The sequence below is a fragment of the Chiloscyllium plagiosum genome, unplaced genomic scaffold (genome assembly GCF_037043375.1).
Source record: "Chiloscyllium plagiosum isolate Xiang-an unplaced genomic scaffold, Cpla_swu_hap1 HiC_scaffold_29, whole genome shotgun sequence".
In the NCBI taxonomy this organism is placed as follows: domain Eukaryota; kingdom Metazoa; phylum Chordata; class Chondrichthyes; order Orectolobiformes; family Hemiscylliidae; genus Chiloscyllium; species Chiloscyllium plagiosum.
In genome coordinates this window covers 17,277,818-17,301,873 of record NW_028270167.1, presented here as the reverse complement: position 1 = coordinate 17,301,873, position 24,056 = coordinate 17,277,818, and the positions used below count along the sequence as shown (strand labels likewise).

General features: G+C 38.4%; 1 long non-coding RNA gene across 1 annotated transcript; it reads right to left on the bottom strand.

Moving 5' to 3' along the window:
- Positions 1–722: 722 nt before the first annotated feature.
- On the bottom strand, positions 723–12,823 carry LOC148142256 (uncharacterized). Its single transcript, XR_015752043.1, has 3 exons — positions 12,673–12,823; positions 7,589–7,729; positions 723–755 (listed from the first exon to the last, which is right to left on the bottom strand). It is a non-coding gene; the product is annotated as an uncharacterized LOC148142256 (long non-coding RNA).
- Between the last annotated feature and the right edge of the window lie 11,233 nt (positions 12,824–24,056).

Sequence of the window (24,056 nt, the reverse complement as noted above, 5' to 3'; positions counted from 1 at the left end):
CTCAGGTAAAGGGAGAGTTTGGAAAATAGGGTCCCACAAGGTAACCTCAGCCAATGAAGGAATTGAATCCGTGCTGTTGGTGTTATTTTGCATTGCAAACCAGCAATCCAGACAACTGAGTTAACGAACCCCAAAAGCAAATATTGACAGTGAATTACCTTGAATGCACTTTGAGACATGGACAGACAAAAAAAAAAATTGGTGTTATGTGTAGAGAGAAAACAAATACTCCAGAAACAGTTCAATAGCACCTTTACTTTTGTTTCCCAAATCTTTCAGTTCTCTCAACTTTTTCTTCAGGTTCTTTTGTTTCTTCATAGGGAGCACAGAGCAAGACGTTCACAAATTTTAATTGCTCTGAGTTAGTGATTATAAGCAATAAACTGTGGGAGAAAGAAAGCTGGCTTTCTTCAGGTATGAATGTTTTAGTGGAAAGGAAGACACATTATCTTTCAGCAGTCTGAAGTATTGTTCACACCCACAAGCTGTTCAATAACCCAGGAGCTAGTCAGATGGTTGTTGTCAGGCTGTTGGCCTTTAGCATCCACATTTGATCACAACTCCACAAAGCAATCAGCAGCGTGTTACTGGCTGATTCTCACCCCCATGTCTCCAGTTTCCCCCATTGCATGAACAAAGCAGCAGTATTAGCACAATTTACAATGAGTTTCCATACTTGCCTTATAAAACTGCGGCAATTCCTTCCACAATCCTAGGTCTGAAAACAGTCTCCTTTCCACTTTAGTCCACAATGACTAAATAAAGAAAAAAAAGAAATAGTCCTTACAATAAAAATACAACTGGGTGAAAAATCCGAAAGAACTGCAGATGCTGATAATCAAAAGCAAAACAGAAATTGCTGGAAAAGCTCAGCATCTATGGAACAAAATCAAAGTTAACATTTTGGGTCAAATGACCCTACCTAAGAAGCCCAAAGAAGAATCACTCCACCCGAAATGTTAACTCTGAATACAACTGGATAGTTCTTCTTGGACTGAATTAATCATTTTCAATTCTTATCAATGCTAATAATTAAAGTTTCCATCTGATTTGACTCATCAAGTAAAAGATTTTGGCCATCTCCATTTGAAAATGGGAAATGTATTATTTTCTATCTCTCCTTGACATTCCTAGAATTAAACTAAACAATAGAGAGAGAGCAACCCTTGCTATGCAGTACACTTTGTATCTCACGGCTTGCTGTGTGTGATATAAGTTGGTGTGTCATGCTACTCTTTGTGGATTCAAACAATGGGACACAACTTCCAAGATTTAATTGTATGGTCTGACTAAGAAAGTGTTTTATTTTGTTCCTTTCATAAAAGATTGTCATCCTCCCTGACCTTTATTTCTAAATCACAATAGCCAGGAATTATTATATGTAGGTATGGCCACAAGGAACAATCATCACACACAATCCCCGTTCAATGAGTGGACAGCAGCTAAGTTCCAAAATGTGTTCTTCAAAGCCAGTTGCGTGAGCAGAATTTAAACAGAACATTTGTTGTTGTGGATCACAACCAAGCCACTACTTCAGCACAGTTAAAAAGTTACACAGGAAAAGACTGGCAAGACAGTCAGAAAAGAACCCTACATTCCAACAGTGGCTCCTTTTACCAACTTACAACAACAATTTCAGCTCCTTAAAGGACTGAATATGCCAATATATAAACTAATACCAAATTCAATTTTTTTTTTAAACAAGCAGGGATATATTTCCTACTCTGTCCCAATTCTGAGCATTTTGTTAAAGATATTTCAATCCCTGTTTGGCTCTCCACTGTTTATTCTGTCAGGAGAATTCCTCCCTCCTTCACACACAGCTTATTTCAATCACGATCCACATCCAATCCAATCTTTAACCTTGAGGATAGTTTTGGTCGGCTATATGTCCATGTCGAGTTGAGTTGCGGGAATCGCAAGTGTCCTAGAGCAAGTATCTCCCACAGTTTACCTTGACGTTTGTGAGGAGAGATAGGCAGTCAGTGCACAGAGTATGCACAATATTGTGTATTGTGTTTAAGTCTGTTAGGGGGTGCATTTGTGAGTGTGGGAGTGTGTGTGTCTGTAAGGGTGTGTGTGGGTGTCTGTGTGTCCGTCTGTGTGTCCGTGTGTATGTGTGTATAGGAGTACTTGTGTGTGTGTGAGAGTGTGTGTGTGTAGGAGTATCTCTGCATGTGTATACTGCAATGGTGGTCACCTGTAATGTGGCATGAACCCAAGGTCCTGGTTGAGGCCCTCCCTATGGGTACCGAACTTAGCTATCAGCCTCTGCTCGGCCACTTTTCTCTGCTGTCTGTCCCGAAGTCCACCTTGGAGGATGGTCACCCGAAGGTCCGAGGTTGAATGCCCTGGACCACTGAAGTGTTCCCCAACTGGGAGGGAACCCTCCTGTCTGTTGATTGTTGTGCGGTGCCCATTCATCCGTTGTCGTAGCCTTTGCTCGGTTTCCCCAATGTACCATGCCTCCAGGCATGAAAGAAGTGAAACTATCACTGTATTCTAATAGATGAAAGGCTTAACAAACAATCAATTTTTCAATGTATAATTTCAGTTACATCACACTGTAAATTTTTGCTATAACTTCTGTGTTAGGATTGAGCCCTCCATTATCACCTGATGAAGGAGCGTCACTCCGAAAGCTAGTGTATCTCTCGGAGATACACCTGTTGGACTATAACCTGGTGTTGTGTGATTTTTAACTTAATGTGACAAAGACAGAAGTAAAATAATTGGCTGCAAAACCATAGACAACATAAGGGGGGAAAATGTTATGCAACAAATTATTATGATCTAGAATGTGCAGTCTGAAAGATCAATGGAAGTAGATTCAATAGTAACTCTCAAGAGGAATTTTTACTTGAAAATGATACAATTTTATACCGATGGGGAAAAACCAGGGGAATGGACTAAACGGTGAGTTTTTAAACAAGTGGCTGAGACACAAGTGGCTAAATATTCTATATTACTCGACAGCATTCCATATCTTCACTTTGCTGTGAGTTTGGATGTTTACTGTAATTATTGACCAGACTTCCAAAACGCTAGTTTTGCTGTTTTCCATTGGGCCTATACGTGCAAATTTCACACAGAGACATCACGTCTCCCTGCCACTTTCAGCAATCATTTGCCAGCTAAAGAAGATGGAAATGTGCTATTACTGAATCTCTACTATCTGTTAACTCTTGCAATCCTCAGCACATGCTGCTGCTCATCTCCTTCCTCTCACACAATCTCCTGGACAAGGCACGGTAGAAATGAAAACAGATAATTTGACATGTCATTGGGGCTGACTGGCAGACTCCCCTTTTAATACTGTATATTTTAAGCAACTTAGCTCCTATACCTTCCTTAACATTCAGATGTCAGTTGACAGAGGGTGAGGTTGCCATTTTAAAACATGCTACAGATAGTTTGATTAAACAAACTGGGAGGGATTATAAATTAGTAAGCTAATTTCAGGATTCAGAGACAATGGTAAGTCATAAGACAAAATCTTGTATAGTTTGTCTCCCTCTTCATCCTAAAATGAGATTGTTTAGACTTCCCATGTGAACTTCCCAAAACAGTATTTTTCTCATTTTAGGACTTTATGCATCCTCATTTCTGGCTTATCGTATGCCATCATTTTCCAGTTATGACTTTCCATTACATCGCTTCACCATTTGCTACGCAGGATTAACATCTGTGATGCAATCACTGTAAGTTTACCAAGTGATAAGAATCAGCCGTTTACTGGAACTAACACCGTTGATTTATATGAGTGTGAGTAATGGGATCAGCGAAGTTACGCAAGAAAGAAATCTTTTGCAGAATATCTGTTCCCTGCCACGTTTTAGGTTAAACACATTGGTCCAAGCCCCTACTATTTTTCAGATTCCATGCATTTCACACATTTGCTCACGGAAACTTGCAAAATTATTATTCATTTTGTCTCCGGAAAAAATGTATGAAATGTTTACTTGGACACAAAGTTCAGGATTCCTACATTTCATGAAATATCAAGCCATCAGCAACTAAGTCTGTTAAAGTAGAACGTTTACTGATTGAGAAGAATGAATCAAATTACAGTTTGGTACAACAATTGCTACTTAAGCAAAGAACACATAAGGAAATGTTTAACAAGTTTTTTTTAAATAGTAAGATTTACTATAATCATGGATCACGGAGCAGGCCAGATACTGATTGACCCGAATATTTATCCTTCTATTTCTGTGGTACTCGGTGTGTGATATTAATTGCCAAGTATTTCCAAGTATGTGTCAGAAATTTCAGTTAACTTTTAAATTTATTATACATTTTCAGACCCCCAACTCGCACTGTCCCTGTAAGTGGCTAACATGGGTATTTTATTGGCAAACCTTTTGAAATTGTTTAGGAATATAACAGAATCAACTGACAAGGAAACATTAATAGATTGAACTGTAGATCCAGATTGACCACTATAACATTGGCAGATAATCTGCAATTGAAAGGGAGATGTTTCTCATCTTTTGTCCCTCTCCAGACTTGTTAATATCATATCTGTCTACTCTACTCTTAGGCTTAATGTCCGCATCAGGTAGACTGCTTCCATATGTAACAGTGTTCTCAACATTTATTGAACCACGTAAAAACAATGACTGCAGATGCTGGAAACCAGATTCTGGATTAGTGGTGCTGGAAGGGCACAGCAGTTCAGGCAGCATCTGAGGAGCAGTAAAATCGACGTTTCGGGCTAAAGCCCTTCCATTTACTGAACCACACCAAGTCTCCATTCCCCTTGTTAGGTTTTCATCCACAATACATCCTTTCAAATGTCTATCCTGCTTAATTTCCTGGGAGAAGTTCTGGACATAAAAATCATTTCATCCTCTACGAAATACAAGAAATAAGAACAACTTCTAATCCCTGATATATGTTGAGGTACCAAGGCTCAGGCACAGACATTACCATCAGAAAATGATACTGGGGTTAGAGGAAAGTTGCAGCTCATGTTCCTACCCAGGATTAGCAACCTCTTCCAGTTCGTGGACTACTACCACACCTGCGATCTCTGCAATGTTGATGGAAAAGAGTGACAGAGGCAAGGGAGTACCACCATCTGCAAGGTCCCTTCCACATCTTGCATCAACTTTACAGACTGGACCATCCCTCACATGGGACTTTACAGTGGTCTCACACAAAGTGAAAAGATCAACAAGTAGAATTTTTGGCCCTTCCTCTGCTATTGCCGTCCTGAACTGTCTTTGGCTCAAAATGCCTTTCTAATAGCACTGTTGGTGTACTCACATCCATGTGGGCTGTGATGGTTCAGAAAGGTGGCAAGTTCAATTAGCTCTGGACAATAAATACAGGCCTCACCTGCATCCCTGAATAAAGGAATGAATAAATTTGGCAAAAATTGAGCTCAGCTCTGAAGCCTGCAATAGTTGAATGACTTCCTATCATTCAGACTGAGATTTCAACATTTTGTGCACACCAGGATGGGGTTTTCACCCCAAAAAGGGAAAGAGGGAAAACTGTGGGCTGGCAATGCAGAAGGGAATAACCGTAACATGTCTGTCTAATGGACATAAACTATTTGCAGGGGCAGAATGGCCATAGTGTGAAGTTGATGTACCTTCCATGTGAAACTTTATTGAAATGTGAGTTTACCTGACCCACTTAATAACAACTAAAGAAACCAGCTGCCAGTGAGAATCAAATGCAGTTAAGGAGGGTGAGAGGGTAAAATTTGCAAAATAAAGTCAAAACTAAATTTAAGTTAAAGTAAAAGCAAATCTAAATTTTGTTTTAGATGTTCAGATGCAACATGTAATCTACAAGGCACCAAGCCACAGCAGCCCAACTGCTTGCCAGATGATAAGATAAACAGAGCAATTTTCTTCCATAAATCCACTGCGTAATGCTCCATAAACTTCAGCAAATCCATTATCCCAAATTTCACTTACTACTGTCAACAATTCCATAATCAACTCCACATAAAAAAAAGAAAATGCTCTGAGATAGGAACTGTTTATCCAAATATGAACAATACTTTCTAAAATGAAGAAGTCAGGTTAAGACATTGCTCATGTATAAATATGAATTATGTTTCTGACAAACTTTATTTTTATTCATTCACATGATATGGGTGACGCTGGCTAGGCCATTTCAGTTTTCTTCCAGAAAAACAATCCTGTATTTTGTAGTTTTTTTGTTTGTTTAGTTTACAAAATAAAAGGAAGAGCAAGTGCCAACAATCTCATCTCCAGAAAAACTGTTCATGGGCCCGTTTCCAAGGGAACCATATGTTAACCAATCCAATCGCCACACAGGACCTTCAAATCCAAGCTACCTGTTGCTCTGTTGATGTAACTCATAGTGGGTCTCCTGATTTTCTTTTTTTAAATATGCAATTTAATTAAATCTTGAAGCTGCTCTGGGAAATTAAGTTTTCTTATTATCTCTACAATGATTTCTTATGACAAGTGCAAGGCTTGTCCCCAGGTGTGTATATTACTGGCAACTAGGGTCTGAGCTAATTTCTAAGATATATTATATACTACTTCTTTGATTTACTATTGGGCAGTTTGATCATTCATAATTGTGTTACATGTATACTCCTTACTCATTACTCCTTCCTCCACACCTACAAGGCATAAACAGCTGAACGTGCCAGGAGTCATTAAGCTGATCCCAGTTACAATGTTGAAGGAGCTCTGAATCAAGCTACTGAAAATGGTCTACTTGCAGTCCATCTAAAAACATAATTCCATTTATTCAAAGAAAATAGTTTAGATACAAGTAGACAATTAAAAAGGCTTAAGGATCCAACTAAATGAAATGGAAATATTGGAGCTTAACCTGCTAAAAGCATGGTTGCATTTCAAATGGACATTATGAAGACATGTTTTTAAAGAGGGCCGTCAGTCTCTTCCCTGGAGAGCAAGTAGGGTCATTGAATACTTTTAAGGCAGTTACAGATAAATTCTTATATAACAATGGATTCAATGGTTATTGAAGTAGTCAGGAATTTGGAGTTGAAGTGACAATCAGATCAATCGTGATTTTATTAGGCTAGAAGGGCTGAATAGCCTGTTTCTGTTCCAAAGTTTAATGTTGGTAAACCCCATGTTGCTCGTCCAGGTAAAAATACCATGTTACCTCAGGACATTGGCTTGCAGAAATATTTTAACCAAGTCTGAGGATTCCCAGTCCCTCAGGTTTCTCTACCCTTTCAGTTTTCTGGAGTGAGCAATACTAATCACTTAAGAATAGTACCACAAACGTGCTGCAGAAGAGTTCACTTGGTTCTGAAGAAAGGAAGGAGATCTTTGAGTCAGTCTAAAGTGTCCTCAGCAGGGGCTCACTCCTCATTTTAGAATCAACATGGTGTGTAGTTTATGTTCCCTTCCATGTGGAACGTTATTGAAGTGTGAGTTTACCTGACCCACTTAATAACAACCAAAGAAACTAGCTGCCAGTGAAAATCAAATGCAATTAAGGAAGATGGGAAAGGAGTATTTGCAAACTAGAGTCAAAACTTAATTTAAGTTGAAATTGAACATTCACTTCATGAGCTCCAGATGCCAAATGCTTCTCAGAGATGAAGAACTCAACTCACCATTAGCGTCGGCATTGTACTTCTGCCACATTGACACCACAGATCGGATGTGTCACACATCTTATGGAGTTGGAGCTCCATTGGTGTGGAAGAGTTCCAGGAACAATGGCTTGCGTCACCATGCATGTTTGGAATGAGATCCTGTATACATGAGCACACATTATCATAACACTTCTTTGGCTGATAGCCTAAGTCTAAGAGCTTCCTTGTGAGCAATAAGATGGATATTTGCCTTCTGCATGTTGGAAGAACTATACATCTCAAATTGCTTTGTTCCTCGTCATTTCGGTCATTGTCCTACACTTCGAAGACATTAGTCGTTCAAGAAGGCGACCATTTTCTCTGGGGCAATTGGGGCAGCAATAAATGCTGGCCTAGCCAGCAACATCCAAACCCCATTAACGAATTTTAAAAAATAACAATTCGGTGATTCTATTGAAGAACTTTCTTGGTCCTTTGTTGGTGACCTGGGAGGCAAGATCTTTGAAAATAAAGGGTGTTTTAGGATAAAACGACCACACATTCTGACTGATCGGCAACTTTTTCTGGGGAAGACTATAAGTGTGTTTGGCAATCTACCCCTTGGAGGTAGGCATTTATGAAGTTTAAAGTCCAAATTAGGATTGATTTTGCCAGATTGCCTGTACCACTTCTGGAGACTGCCAGATCAATGGTTACAGCCACCCTGCAGCAGATCAGGATGTCCTTCTCAACTGGAAGCTTCATTTGCCAGGTTAGGTGCTACTCCAGTTCAGAAAGATTACGCCTACAACATGAATATGCTGGAAAAACTCAGCAGGTCTGGCTGCATCTGTGGAGAGAAAGCAGAGTTAATCTTTCAAGTCTAGTTAACCTTCTTCAGAATTATTATGGGATGGTACAGTGGCCCAGTGGTTAGCACTGTTGCTTCATGGTGCCAGGGACCCGGATTTGATTCCAATCTCAGGTGACTGTCTGTATGGAGTTTGCAAATTCTCTCCTTTTTTGTGTGGGTTTTCTCCAGATGCTCCATTTTCCTCCCACAGTCCAAACATGTACACGTTAGGTGGTTTGGCCACACTAAATTGTCTACTGTGTATAAAGATGTGTGTGCTAGGTGGGCTAGCCATGTGAGATTCAGGGTTACAGGGGTAGTCCAGGGAGGTGGGTCAGGGTGGGATGCTTTTCAGAGAGTTGGTATGGATCTGATGGGCCAAATAGCCTGCTTCCACACTGCAGAGCTTCTGTGATTTTAAAAGGTTCTACAGTTCAAAACCTTTAGCCAAATTTTGAGCAAGTGCCAGTCCCTTTCTGGCTGCATCAACAGGTAATCTAATCCTCGTTTAATTTTTCCAAAATTCATCAAGTGGATTGTTTCTGTGCTATGCTTTTAGGAGCTTAACTTTAAGACAAAGTTCAAATCTACAGAAACTGAAATGGCTGAACTTAAAGTTTACAAAACTCAAGAAAGGAAAAAGGAACTGTTTACTCTGTTGATTCATTTCTATCCATCTTGTCCTTGGCTTTTAATCTATCTCCAGCACTTAACAACAGAGCAAAGAATAGATAAAATCTTCAGAGAGCTACATATGTGTGTATATACACACATGCACTTAAAAATAGCGAGAGTGTTTTAACCTTGATTTATGCCCTGAACTAAATGCCTAGCTTGTCACCTTATACAACATGAGCAGTAGAAAGATCCCTTACTGTCTGTAGAAAATTTGCTGATGTGGCGTTTTTGTTTTGTTTGTTTTTAAGACTTCTGGATCCAATCAGTACAACACAAATGAAAATGTAACATTTTTCATTTCCAAGGCATGACTTTTAAAGTGCCTTGGCCTTAAAAGGAAATTGAAATACAGCTAACAATCGTAAGGTCAGGGCCAAAATAAAAGTTTTCAGTGTTCTCTGTACAACAGTGAGTCTGTGCCATTTGCTAGAAAATTGTTTAAAGTTGCTTCACTACAACCTAATAAACTTCATCCAATGTGCTTCCTTCCAACACACTCCACCAAGACTTTGAAATGAATCAGAGTAGGAAAGAGCAGTGAAATTGCTGAATCCCACCTGTTCCGGGCAAAATCAAGGTTAATGCTCCTATACAGTACTAATGGAGTGCTGCACTATTGGGAGTGCTGTCTTTCAGATGCGACTTAAATTGAGATACCATCTGTTTTCATGTCATTATTTCAAAGAAGAGCAGGTGAGTTATCCCCAGTGGCCTGACTGATATTTATCTCTCAATATCATAAAAAGCAGATGACCTGTTTACTATCACTGGAGATCGTTATGCATGATTTGGCTAGCCCCATTCCTACATTACAACTGTATCTACTCTTCAAATGTATTTAAGTGATTGGAAAAAACCTCGAGACATTCAGTCATCATGAAAAGTGCAGAATAAATTTCTTTCATTCCTATCTTTCATAGGTTCACATTATATTGGCATTGCTTCATAGGAAAACTAAGTGTTCCTTGCACTGTTACATTCTGTCACAGACAAAATGACTTACAGGCCTTTTAATTAAATTGCACCAATAAGCATCATCTGGAAAATTATTTAAATAGAGTGCAATATGAGAACGTAGTGCAAATGCTGGGGCATTATTGAACTGTCAGTAAGTCTTAGAAGCAGAACAATGCGCTCCAGCATACTCTTTGCTACCAGCCCTTACTTCAAAACTATTAACCAATCAAGTAACTTTCCATAAATTTGTTGGTGGGCAGACTCCAAGTTAAGATGTACTTTACTTCAGGAGGTCTGATTTAAATTAGCTAATGAGAAAAAAAATAAGATGCTCAGGGTTTCATTATTTCTTTTTGATCAAAAATAATGTCTCCAAACAGTGAAGAGTTAAAAAGGGAAGTCATTGTTAACTAAATACCTATCTCGTAGCATTAGTCAATGTTGCTGGGAAGAGATCAATTATCATTGTATTCCTTCAATATTCATTTTTCAAGTTAATATAGGTCTGGAAAATTCAAGAGACATAACAGCATAAAATTTAAAGACACTGCATCCAATTGAAATCCATTAGAACTCAATGCCTTTTAGACCCGAGGAATTTTTAAGACCCTAAGGAGTGAACTGCACCATTGCACAAGTTAAACAAAAAAGCTGGTCGTGGTAAAATGTAGCAAGTTGAAAATGAAGAGGAATAAGCATTAAGTTGCACCAAATATTAATCACTTTAAAACTATCTACATCACTTCACATCAGGAAATAATTTTGTTCTAAGAAGTATTAGGCCATGTCACTCAGAATAATCACTTTGGCATTAGAGTCAAATAACAATTCCTGTTCATTTTTCACTTCTTGACTGAGTGCACTAATCCTTAAAAGACTCTTTTCCTGACTGTTTTCCATTTGTGGCTCATGAATTTGATCAGTTTTGAGTTTCTGCTTGGTGAGATTTAGAAAATTAGAGGCTGGCACGTACAGCCATAATCCAAGCCTGAGCCTTGAAGTTCTTGGGCTTTTAATTGTTGATAAAATGAATCACAAAAAGACTGGGTCAGCATTCAAGAAAGTACCAATTTAGACTTCCGAAAATGCACTACTTTCCACAGCTCCTAATACTTTCTTGATTTGAATAATGTACACCTCCAGTTAATGAAGGAAAACTTTAGTGATCAACTATACCTCAATTCAAGACAGTTTTTGGCAAATATGATAGATTATGGGTGCAGGCAGATATTCTGCACTTTGTCTTTATTTATTTTTACTTTTTAGATTTGTCCTCCTCAGCATGTCTAGTTAGTGGGTAGTTAAGTTATACAGGGCTTGTTGGTAGGTGTTTATTAAGCTTTTAGTCATCCTCGATTCAAGGTCCAATGGCATGGATATGAGCTAAGGTTCCAGTTCCAGATTATTCCAGTGATCTCTTGAAGCAAAGGTTAAGAACAGGACCAACCTTGTTCCAGAGTATCAGCAAGGTTCAAACTTCAATAGTGGCTTCTTGGGTGGGATTGGAGCAGTCTCATGGAACTGTGTTACTGCAAACAATCAGTGCTCTTAGGAGAGCTTGTGAGAAGGAGCTGCCAAAAAAAATTGTGCTTTCTGGTCTTGTAAACACTAACAAGCTCTAGGAATGCTGTTCAAAGCAGCTCAAAGGTATATTATTTTACATAGGAAAGAACATTAAAGCACATGGCCCTGCAGTCACCACACAAAGTTCATAGATATGCAACTAAATGACAACATGAGAACAGTGTAAGGGCCCAAGCCCACTCCAACTGAGTTTCTTTCTCTGTTGCATCATCTTACTCCATAAGATGGAAATCATCATGAACAATGCTGACCTTTCCATTCCCACCACTTACACTTGCTTGGCCACTGTGGGAAACTGCAGCTGGTTTTCTCCAGACTGCTGGACTTGGGGAACACAAGCAACAAAATGAGCCAACAGTTCATCACTGAATCAACCTCCAACTTCCCTCACATTGTACACCTACTCCACAAGTGAGAGATGATGGACCACTTGAAATATGAAATGATATCAGACTATTGAATCTATCGCATTGCATCAACCTGCCCAGTAGGAGGCAGCAAACTCTCTTTTTGTCCACTTGGCATATGAGAAGGTCATTGAATGGATGACCAAATTAGACATCCCATTATAAGCCGATGAAGAGTCATCGAGACTCGAAACATTACCTTGATCACTTTCCATGGATGCTGTCTGATCACTGTGATCCATTATAAGCAAATCCCATCATGCAGAAGTACTATGCATAGAGTGCATTGAAGTTTCATTGAGGCCTTTTTCACCCATCAGTAGAATTATTCAGAAATTCACAACATATTTTAATATAGGTTAGGTAGATGCATCACTTAAAACTGGAGTTCCATTTTTTAAAAAAAAGTTTCCTCATATTAAATGAAATGACACAATGTGACCTAAAATATTCTTTTTGAATTTTGGTGGAACTATTAAGGTCCCACTGTGACAGCAGTAAGCATGTGGATATTTATAATTCTATTTCCCCAACGTGAAATAGAATTATATAAAGAGAATTAAGCAGGCCCCCAACTCTTGGCTGAATGTTTTCTGGTACCACCACAACCCAGAGCCCCACAAGACCCCAACCGAGCTACTTACCTCATATATACTAGCCTTTTGCCTGTGGGCTTTGAGGCTATGCCAGTTCCAATTATTAAGACAACAAAGTCCCCACATCTGGGATGCTTCAGGTCTTATCCTCCCAGCTCAAGGAATATATCTGCACAGTCAGAAACCATCCATGCTATTCAGTGTAATGTTTTTCTGGTCAGAAGCACGCTGACATTCTGCATTCTTGATGGGATATTTGATAATGAATGGGCTAAAGACATGTTTGTTTTGAAAAATTCGAAGATACAGAGACAGCATCTTGTTTCCTTTATCAGGAATGAGTATTGAGTTCTTTCTGCCAATATGACAGCTCACATGTTTGGCCTCAGCTTGCTGTAATATGTTGCATATGTATTGGATAGTTTAGAAACAAATACAAATGTGTAAAGACAAGGGCCAAATTTTGACAAACAGTTCTTACCGTTAATAGTTCTAACATTTGTTTTTAAGTAATGCCACACACCATGAGGTATAATCATAGTCAGTGACCTGGAGTCAATATGGACTTAATCCATGACTGTTACAGATATCTAATATAATGTTCATGGATAATGTGGACCATAAGGATGATCTTTTAAAACAGTATAAAATGTCAACATTTTAAAAAGCTGACATTCTGTTTTGAGTTGAACTGATCAGACTTCATGTTCTAAAATATTATTTTGTTTAATTCAATGACATTCACAAACATTCAATTGTTTGATCACAATGTCTAACTGCTCTGCAATGAAAACTCTTCAACCATTCAATTTTCAACCATTAATATTTCCTTGCATAGAGTTATTTCCCAGGATCAAACTTCTGAACTCATAAAATTATGGATAATGTGCCACTGGGTGCAATTTAAACCTCCCAGAGGATTTTTTTTTTATTCTTTTCTAACCCCCACACTACCACCTAAGTGTGGTAGTGCTTATTTTATCCCCAGCACCCATGGTGTGTGTGTGTGTATACGTGTGAAACACAGTGAAAGACACAAAGTGCACGAATTTTTTATTCAATTTCCACCACCAGGAAGATAGGAAAACACCCGGGTGGCCAGTGACAAACACTGCCCTTCTCATCAAACGGCAGTGCTTTGTGATCAAAAACAGTGAAGGGGAGGGTAGGGACTAAATCAAAATAGAGTTGGAGGGAGAAATGATGCACTCCACTCCTCCCAGAGGATTAGCTGTCCCACTCATTTATATCATTAATCAAACTAATTAAAAATAGCTCCTTCAATTATTGTCTACTTCAGGCTTCTTTTGAAAAGGTGGTAATGAACTGCCTGCTTAAACTGCTGCATTTCATCTGTATTGGTACATCCATGGTGCTAAAAGGTAGACATTCTGTGATGCTGCAGTAACATTGCTCCTGTGAGGTCAGAAACTCCAAGTTCAAATTCTAGGCTAGGACATGTTGTCTATGAACAGCGTGTTCATGCTGTGCTTGTCTGTGAATCCTTCCAATGTGCCTGGTGGCAGATGATAATATCTGGAGCATCTCACTATCAGCCATTAAAAAAGTCATGGAAAATCACTATAATACTTCACCCATAGGAAGTCCAATCCTTGAAAAGATGGAGAGAAAAGAGAGCCAGAGGGAATAGATTGGAAGTTTCAAGATTTGATCCAGTGACATAGAAGGAAAGTGCTATATTTCTGAATGAGGATGGTGTGTGATTTGAAGGGGAACCTGTAGATGGCAATGCTGCCAGATACACACTGTCCTTATTCTTCAAGGCCAGGGGAGGTTAGGATGTCACCTGATGAATAGTTGATGTTGTAGGCTCCCTCTGCACTGTGACAAAATGGTAACTATGGAATAGGGCAGTCCTGCAATTGGCTCCTAGGCCCCTCAACACATGTGCCCAATATTTTTCTTGGTTTGGGCCTGTGGACATTGTCTTGATAAACTCATCTCCAAAATCCAATCATTTCTCACAAGACAATATGCAACATGCTTTGTGAAAAGAATATCACTGTCTGTCTCCCATCAACTATCACCCCTCCCCCAATCCAACATCTCTATCTGTACCCTTCCTTCATCACTTCCCCTTTAAATATCTACTACCATTGCCCACTTTCACTCCAGGGTCACTAATTTTCCAGCTTCAAAATGGGCTGAGAAAACATTTGAGGAGAACTCTCCTGGTTGCTGGAGATCATAGATTGCACAAGCGTATTAGAACTACTGGTCATGGTTAGGATTAAATTATTGGCCTTGATGGTTTGGAGAAACTAAAATTACAAAATGAACAACAGTCAGAACTGAGTTTGTGGAGGGAACCAAAGGGTTAACATTTGGCTTGGATTCTTAATTGGTTTTGCAAAGAATGAAAACCACAGAGCTGGTAAAGTACCCTAAATTACTGTTTAATGTTTTTCAGTTGGTCAAAGCCTTGACCTTCTATAAATAAAATTGAACAGCCGGTATTGGTTTTGAACTTGATGTTGTGTCTTAATGCATTGCCCTAGTCTGGCTCAGCTGAGATTCATCTCAGCCTTGTTATGAGAAGATAATTGGACTGTGTTTTCAATTAATTGTCGATGAGGCCATGTAATGTTTTCCCACTAATGTCATTTGAAACCAATCTAGTTGAAGTAATTTTGAATCAAGTGAGATTTCAAACACATCTTTATTGGAAGAAGAAGAAACTGGCTCTCTAACCAGAGAATCTGAAGCTATTGTAATGTAATATCAAGAATAGCAACATTTGGTTTGCCATTGTCAACATATGGACTAGATTTGTGTGAAATATATTCCTGATACTTTACAGAAAGTTATATATTTAAGAAAATGAAAATTGTTTGTGTTTATTTTAAGCAAATGAATACAGAAAGCTTACCTAAGGTCCTGAATTCTTTATGGTCAGTCTGCTAACCTTTCACCTGCTACACACCTATGTCAGCTCCTGTTTTATCTTCACTTACCTACTGTTTTAAAGACAGTATTTGTCTGCATATTTAACAGTTATTTCTATTTCCACAAAACAGGAAGCTTTCCACACAATAATTCATTCCATGAGGTGTTACAGGTAAATCAATGTGAATGGAGATCTTTGATTTTGAGAAAATCTTTAATTATAGTGTTACAATTATCTAAATAACTGAAGAAGTCAATGATGTAATTATGTAGCAAAGCTACATGGAACATTTAATGAAAATTGCTTTGGATCTGAATATGCACTCACTAGATAATAGACAGTGATCAATTTGCTGAAACCGTTTCTCATTCCAAATATATGATCCTCCGCTTCCTGTAACTATTTTCCATCCAACTTCCACTCTGATCTCTCTGTCCTCAGCCCCTTCCACACTGCTCCAATGACGTTCAGTGCAAGCTCATAGAACAAGCTCTATTAGGTGTGTTACAATCTTTGGGCCTCACAACTTTAAATCATAATCCCTACTCCCATTATCTCCGACAGTAGATAATGGATTCACTGTTGCCATTTATATCTGCTTTTGACCCATCCCATTGTACTTTGTTGTTCAATTACCATGCCGAATTTCCCTTACAAGATTATTACTTTTATTATTTAATCCTACCACCACTCTATCACAAATCATCCCTTTTGGTTTTTCTATTTCTCCAGCCATTTTTTTCCCAGCTCTGCCTTAACATAGCTTTCTCGATCCTTCCCCCTTTTTCTAAACTGTCAGACTGCTTTTTCAACATCTAGTAATGGATAAGCAGCAATTTCCCCAAAGTAAATATTGGGAAGAGCGAGAACATTCATTCACTAACTATCAACTCCAGCCTTCTTCCAGGCAAGTATCTGAGGTTACACTAGACTTTTCATAATCACACAAAAGTTAATGAAAATTGCATTAGATTTAATATCATTAGCAAGAATATACTTTTACCAGACTATATACTAAGGGATCGCTTTGCTGAAAAGCTAAGGTGTTATTCTTTAGCTTGCATTAGACTTCATTGGAACAGTGTGGAATGGAGTGAGGTCAATTATGGTGCAATATTTGACCCTGAGATGAGCTTTGAACCATATATCTGAGACTTTTAGACCATCTATTTCTACCACCTCAACGTCTCCTGATTACAATCCAGTGTCAGCTCATTTGCTGCTAAAATCTTCACCCATGTCTTTATTACCTCTAATCTTGTCTATTCCATAATAAGCCTGGGTGGTTGTACACTCCATAGATTTGAAGCCATTGGAAACGCTGCTGTGGGTGTCCTAATTCATTTCAAATCTATTTCACTCATCACCTCTGTCTTCCCTCACTTGCATTAGCTCATGGTAAAACAATGTCTCAATTTTAAAGTGCTCATCCTCGATTTGAAACCATGGTACAACCTCACCCATTGCTATCTCTGTAGTCACCTACAGTCAGTCAATTCTCCATGTTTCTCTGACTTCGGTCTTTTCTGTATCCCCTATTTCAATTGTTCAATTGCTGTGCTTTCAGTCACCTAGGACTTACAGTGTGGAATTTCCTCTACCTGTTTATTCACCCTCAAAATGATTATTTTTGTCTAAACATCTGGGTTAATATCTACTTCTTGTGTCAAAATGTGTTTTGTAATACTCATATGTGACATTTTATTACGTAAAGACACAGAAATACTGTATATGTTGGTGTTATTCTTTAAATGCCATTAAATCTCTCAACTTCTTTTCTCTGCCCAGAGTTCATCAACCTGAAATGCTAATTCTGCTTCTCTCTCTACATCTGCAGCCTGACCTGTTCAGTGTTTCCAGAAATTTCTAATTTTGTTTTTGACTTTAACACCTTTTCATATGTGGTCATTTCATAGGCAATTCTTTATGCAAAATGAAGATGGCACACATGAGGTCACATGAGGTTTGATGACCATAGCTGAAAACATCTGAGGCCTGTGAACAATGGACTTCTCTATGTCTCGAGTTTATCAAATCTCGTAATAAACAAGGAACTCCAGACCAGGCCCATACATAAAGCAATGGAATATGTATTATCAGCCTTCAGACCTCCAGAAACCACTCACTCTTATTCAGGAGGGAAAAAATAGGTACATCAACATTCAAATTATTTTCTCCTGAAACATACTTTGATAGAATATTGGTTGAATTTTCAAGTAACAACAATCCTGCAGCAACAAAATTAATCAAGGTTCAGTGTGAATGACAAATTACAGGGTTAAAGTTTTTGAATCATTTCTATTAACTCTGCCCAGAAAATATCTTAACAATAAATTTGATCATTCTGCCTCTTTGTGAAATTGTGCACATCCTCTTAGTGATCATAGCACCATAAGATATAGGAGCAGATTTGGCCCATTCAGTGAAATTATGACTGATCTGATAATCCTCAGAAATCTCTCCTGCCAGTAAGAACTTGTGTTTGAATTTACCTTTAGCCAAGGGGTGTGTTTATGGGATATTACGGGAATTGGAACAGTTCCTTATATAAGTTGTTATGTTGAGTCAGTTAAGTTTTCTAACAGTTAAGTTATTATAAATTCAGTTTTCTTTTTACTTGTGTTTCAAATGTAGTGTTTAAATAAACACTGTTTTGCTTAAAGCTGAGTGGTTTGACCAGCTGCATCACACCTGGAATATCCACTTCACATCTGCCTTTAAAATAAGCAAAAGTTAGGGTTTGGCTACCTTCTTGAAATATTTTGAGGTGGTCTGGCCTGGTCTATAACATTAGAAATCCATCTTTCTCAGCTTTGAATATAGTTAATGACCCAGCTTGATAGCCGTCGGTGGTAAAAACATTCTACTAATTCACTGCGCTTTGAGAGAAATAAAATATTCCTCATCTCAGTCTTAAGTGAGGAACCCTTTACTCTAAGACGCCCCCTAGTCCTAGACATTTCCAAGGGGAAACCGTTTCTCTGCATTTAGCCTGTCAAGCCCCTAAGAACCTTGTACATTTAAATAGGGTCTCCTCTCAATCTTCTAAACTCCATTCAGTGCAAAGCCCAACCCACTCAAACTTTCCTCGTAAGAAAATCTCTCAGTACTCAAGATAAGCCTCGGGAACCTTTTGTGGACTGACATATATCTTTTCTTAAATAATGGGACCAAAACTGAATGCTAGCTCCCATTAGTGCATTGTATAGTTTTCGTGAGACCTCCCTATTATTCCCTTTGAAATAAAGACCAACATTCCACTTGCCTTGCCTATTATCCACTGAATTTGGATGCTAGTTTTTTTTGCTTCAACAAACTAACTGCAATGATATTGTTCATTGTACTCCAGCACTCCTGAACTATAGAGTAGGAATTCTTTATCTTTTGCTTTTGGCCAATAGTATTACTTGAGACACCAGCCTACAATATCCCAGACTCTGTGTGCCTCTGAAGCTGCTTGCTTCTTATTTCCAAGTAAGGATTTTCAGTTCTGAAACACTCCTTTACTTACATCTGTACATTGTAATTTCTCAAATACAGTTCTACAGCGTACTGTCTAAGACCTTTCTCTTCACATGCTCATTTTAGACTGGTTTCTTTTCTCTTACTCATGTAGTCGTGATGTGATCAGTTAGATCACCATCATGATTTTCTTAAATCTCACTACACTATCTATTTGAATAGATCAAAAAATCTTGCAGGGGAATGCTTTCACAATAAAATATTAGTGTGCAGTATTTTAATATTATTCTTATCCGAACAAATTTTCAATAGCTCACACAAAATGCTTCAATAACAGAATTTTTTTTCTGATTAATAGAATCTGTTTTATGAATTTGCCCACTAAAAAGTTAATGCAAATTTACCTTTCACTCTCTAATCTCTCTCTCTAAAGTCATTCATGATTAGCTAAGATATCAAAATAGCAAAAAAAGTGCCTGTTTCAACACGACCCAGTGTTCCCAAATGGAATCTTACTCGTGGAGATCCTGAAAAGTAATGAATCATTGGATAATAGTTTTGTTTATACTGCAGTTTGCGGATATAAAATTGTATTTCTTATTGGGAGGCTATCCACATTAGGCAAATCTCACTTTTCCTGCAATAAGTTCAACCAGATGTCCGTAGATTTATTCACACCAATAATAAAGAAAATACCTGTTATTTTGTCTTCAAAAGCATTGAATTCATATGGGTATCATGAAAGAAGATTGTGTGTTCCTTTTACATGGAAAGACCTCCAGAAACTGTCAAGTGGGGGTTCTGTTATAATTATTCAAACATAAATCATACCACTACAATGTTCTATATTAAATTGGAACCAGGTCTTTTTGTCTGCTTCACCAGCTCTTATAGGAAGAATTTAGCTCAAAGGTAGTGACAAATCAAAGTTATATAGAAGTACATCTTAGTCCAGTGCCTCAGCCTAATTTGGGAAGTGTGCTATATGCACACACTGGGCAGACAATGGGGTTCCCAGCCACTGGCTGGAGCCAGTGAGAACACTGCGTTATCTCTTGTAAGGAAGGCTTGGCAGATGTTGTCACACTCTGGCACTTAGATACACCTTCTCCCCTATGAAGGAACCCACGAGTGTATGTCCTATCCACGAAGAGCTGCCGGCCAATCAGCACACAACAATTCAACCGAACAAGAGAGTCACTTGGGAGATGGTGGTTGGTGCTGCCGTGACAGTCATCCAAGGGGAATCATGCAGAAGCAGGCAGGTTGCAGCAAGGACAGGGGAGGGGCTTTAATTCATCTCCTCTCTCCCTGACACACTGTTCCTCAATCAGGCACTGACTGCATTTTGTACAATGAGAGCACACCTCCAACCCCGAGCTACTTACAGTCCATAAGCAATCTCCTATGGATTGCAAGTTTTGTACATTACATGGTGAGCCCTACACTTGTTGCTAAGTTAATACCAGATGAGACAGTGGGGGAATCAATTGGAAACAAGCATCAGTAGGCCATCTCATGATGGAATAGTCAAAATGGAGGTGGTGAAGGGATGCAAGATTAAAATTCCCATTCAGAACATTCCTCTTTAGCACAAATATTGACTATATTCCTCAATACTACACAATGAGTGTCAATTACTTCAATAGCACAACTTTTATTTACTCAAATTGTCTTTTGCCAGTTGTGATGCAATAATTGTGGTCAGTCTGTCTGCCGAAAGAAAATTGTGTTCAGACTTGTAAAACAGTCGACCAGGAGTTGATGTCCAAACAGTAACTATCTGGCAATGACTCAGTACATTTTCTGGAGGTAATTTTCCAAATTTTTTTCACAACATTTTTTTCATAAAAATCAATTCCAATCTGAAATATTTCCCTAATTTTCTGCTGGAAAATTCTTTAAAGCCTTGTTATTCAACAAAGAAACAAATTATACTGGAAAATTATTCTACCAACAGGGAAAAGTTAAAAAGCAGATTTCAGAGTATGTTTAAAAAGTAAACAATCATTAAAATAAGACAATAAGAAACATTTTAAACAAAGAATCATAGCTGGAAGTGTGCCTTATGCCAAATTCTAGTTTGTCTGAAACATTGGAAAGATTTTCTGATCCAGAGCAGGTGTTGTTAATCCGTGAATATAAATTTTAATCATCATTTCTCCAGTTTGTGTGTGGTTAGTTTGGTTATCTCATGTCACATCTTCAGTTACGTGCTCTGGAAAATTCGAGAAACAACAAGTTCTAAAGAATGCCGCTGGTAAGTAGCATCAATTGTTGGTGACAATCAATAACAATGGCCCTTTGTGCGAATCTGAAAAAGCTATCATAATTATGTTCTGGAAAAATCTGTCTGTTGTCAGCTTGCCATAAGATAATTGACTAATTATGCACTCAAAAAGAATCCACCAAATGTAGTTTTTTTTTGTGTGTGTGCTTAATTCCAGTAATTGAGAACAGACCATGTCCACAAAGTTATCCCATTTTCAGTTTAGTCACTGAGCAGAATTTCCCATCCATCCCACAAGTTATCACCCATTCTATTCTGTAACCCCACCCCCCTTAATTTTTACTAAGTCACAAACAAGGTTAAGGCATGTAACTAATAAGGTAGAAAAAATTCATAGCAAATTAGTGAGTTTCTCTGGCATTTTGATTTTTATTGGACATGTATTTATGATGTAAGATGACGCTGGAGTAGGGCTTGAGTCCAGAGCTAGTGTGCTCCATCCACTTTTTTTCATTTTATTCTCTCTCGTTTTCTCTTTTTCTTTCATTTCTTTCTTTTTAATTTTACTTACCTCTTGTTGAAGAGCTTGTTGCAATGTCAGCCTCAGCAGTGGTGAGTAAGCACAGTGCGGACTCAAGTGGGCCCAGTGTGGACTTGCTGTGGTGGCTTTGGAGGTGATTTTGATTCCTGGTAACTTTTGCATTGACAAGGCAGTCCTAGCGCTGACTCATGGCTGCTGCAGCAGAAGCAGGATTGGGTTCCTGGCAGTATCTGCATCCAGCACAGATTCACAGAGGCAGCAGCGGAGGTGAGTCTGGGTCCAGAACGAGACCTGACGGCAGCAGCAGAGGCTGCATCGTAAAGGTCGTCCCCAAAGCCGACTCATGGTGTTTGCAGAGTTGAGTTTGGGCCAGTGTGGTACCTGGCGGCATCAATGGCAAGGTCCAATAAGGACTCATAATGGTGAGGGCATTGGTGGAGGTGAAATGGCACCAAAGGGTGGAAACTTTTGTTTCAGCAGCTGTGGTATAGTGAAGGGGAATCATACCTGACCACCAGGTCAAGGGCCCATGGCAGAGGACTTAACAGACGGAGAGTAAAGTTGAACACTTCTTTGTTATTTCTTTATTTTTCTGCCTTAATATTCAATGTTTTAGTTTATTTTTCTGTGTTTCAAGATGACGCCAGCGAGTGGTGACACCATCCAACACTTTTCATGTGCACGTGAAAGTAAATCAATCAAATTGTCAATAATTCCAACAGTGAAGAGGAAAATAAAGTTTCAAACTAAACTGAAAAAAACCCTGAAGATGAATAATATAGAGCATCAATCAAAAGTAGATTTAAAATTAAACTTTGTTCCTCATTTGCAAAATTATAGTCAATCACTAGGGAGGTCTTGCCGCACATTGTCAGAATCTCCAGCTTCACATTGTACTCCAGGACTTGACGTCCAAGGAAGGTACATCCATAACTCATCAAATAGGTTCAATATCCTATTTGCATAACATTCAAAGCGTCCACTTGGTACTATTTACCAACATCAGCAAGAGTGTCAGAAAGCATAAATCTACATTGAGAGTGGTGAGATATCTATTGTTTGTGTCAAATGTCTGATAGCAGTATCCCAATCATCGTATTGTTATGTAATGCTTTCAAGTAAGCACATGAGCACAATTTTCAGGAAAAGTAGCCCTGGTATATTCATAATGTTGTAAATAGTTCATTTTCATGTGGTTTTTTTAGTCTTAGGAATTAAAGTTTAATTATAAAAAGGAATAAATGTAATATTAAAGCAGCTTTGGAGACTATTACACTTAAAGGGTTGGCCCTATATTGACTTGGGAGATTACTAATTTGGGAGGTTCTCTGACTTCAACTTATCTGAATATTTTCAGGGGAAGTTTTTAGTTCAGTTTGAAGTGATTTTCAGCTCACTGAAAAAAGACGGCCAAGGTTACTGACAATTTTAAAGTCATAAATTAGATAGACCTACAATGTAAGCAATGTAAAACAGTAAGTTCATCATTGGTCACATATAAAATGAGTGAAGTTCAACCTCAGTTTGTATCTTATGAGGGATTGGAAACTCAAGGATTGGAAGCTAATGGGAGAATCTATAATGGGCGATACAGTGCCTTATTGGAAAAGAGAGCAACCAGCAGATAGCTTGTAGTATTGGAAAAAATGACCAGAATAAGAAACTGATGCCTCCTTCATCAAAAGAGGGCAAATGAAAATTCTTACCTCTGAGAGTACTTGGAACTCAGGAGCATTCTCCAAGGGAATGAGGCATATTTGTGAATGGTCTATACTGAAGTAAATAACTTTAAAATTAATCATTCATATGGGTGAATTGTTGAGGGAAATAAGAAATACACTTGCATTACTTGTAGTTAGAAACTGTATTGTTGAATTAATAGTACATAATTTGTTAATAATGCCATTGTTAAAATAATCACTTCAATCAACAGTGTGTGGCAATTGCATTTCCTATTATCTGTTGATTCGACTTGTTAGTCTTCAGTACTCCTTAACTGTCCTTTAAAGCAAGCCACTCTTCTGGAAAACAGTTTGATTTATTTGCAGTAATCGCACACTGGCTCAAACAAATGAATTAATTTCAGCTTGAGTCTCCACCTGACTTCAGTTTCTTCAAAACATGATCATGAATTGTGGGCATCTCTGCTGTACCAACATCTAATGCCCATCCCCAATTGCCCTTGAACTGAGTGGTTTACTGGCTCCATTTCAGAGAGCAGTTAAGGGTCAAAATCAAAGTGGGTCTGGAGTCACATGGAGTGAATCAGACAGAGTTTACAATAATCAAAA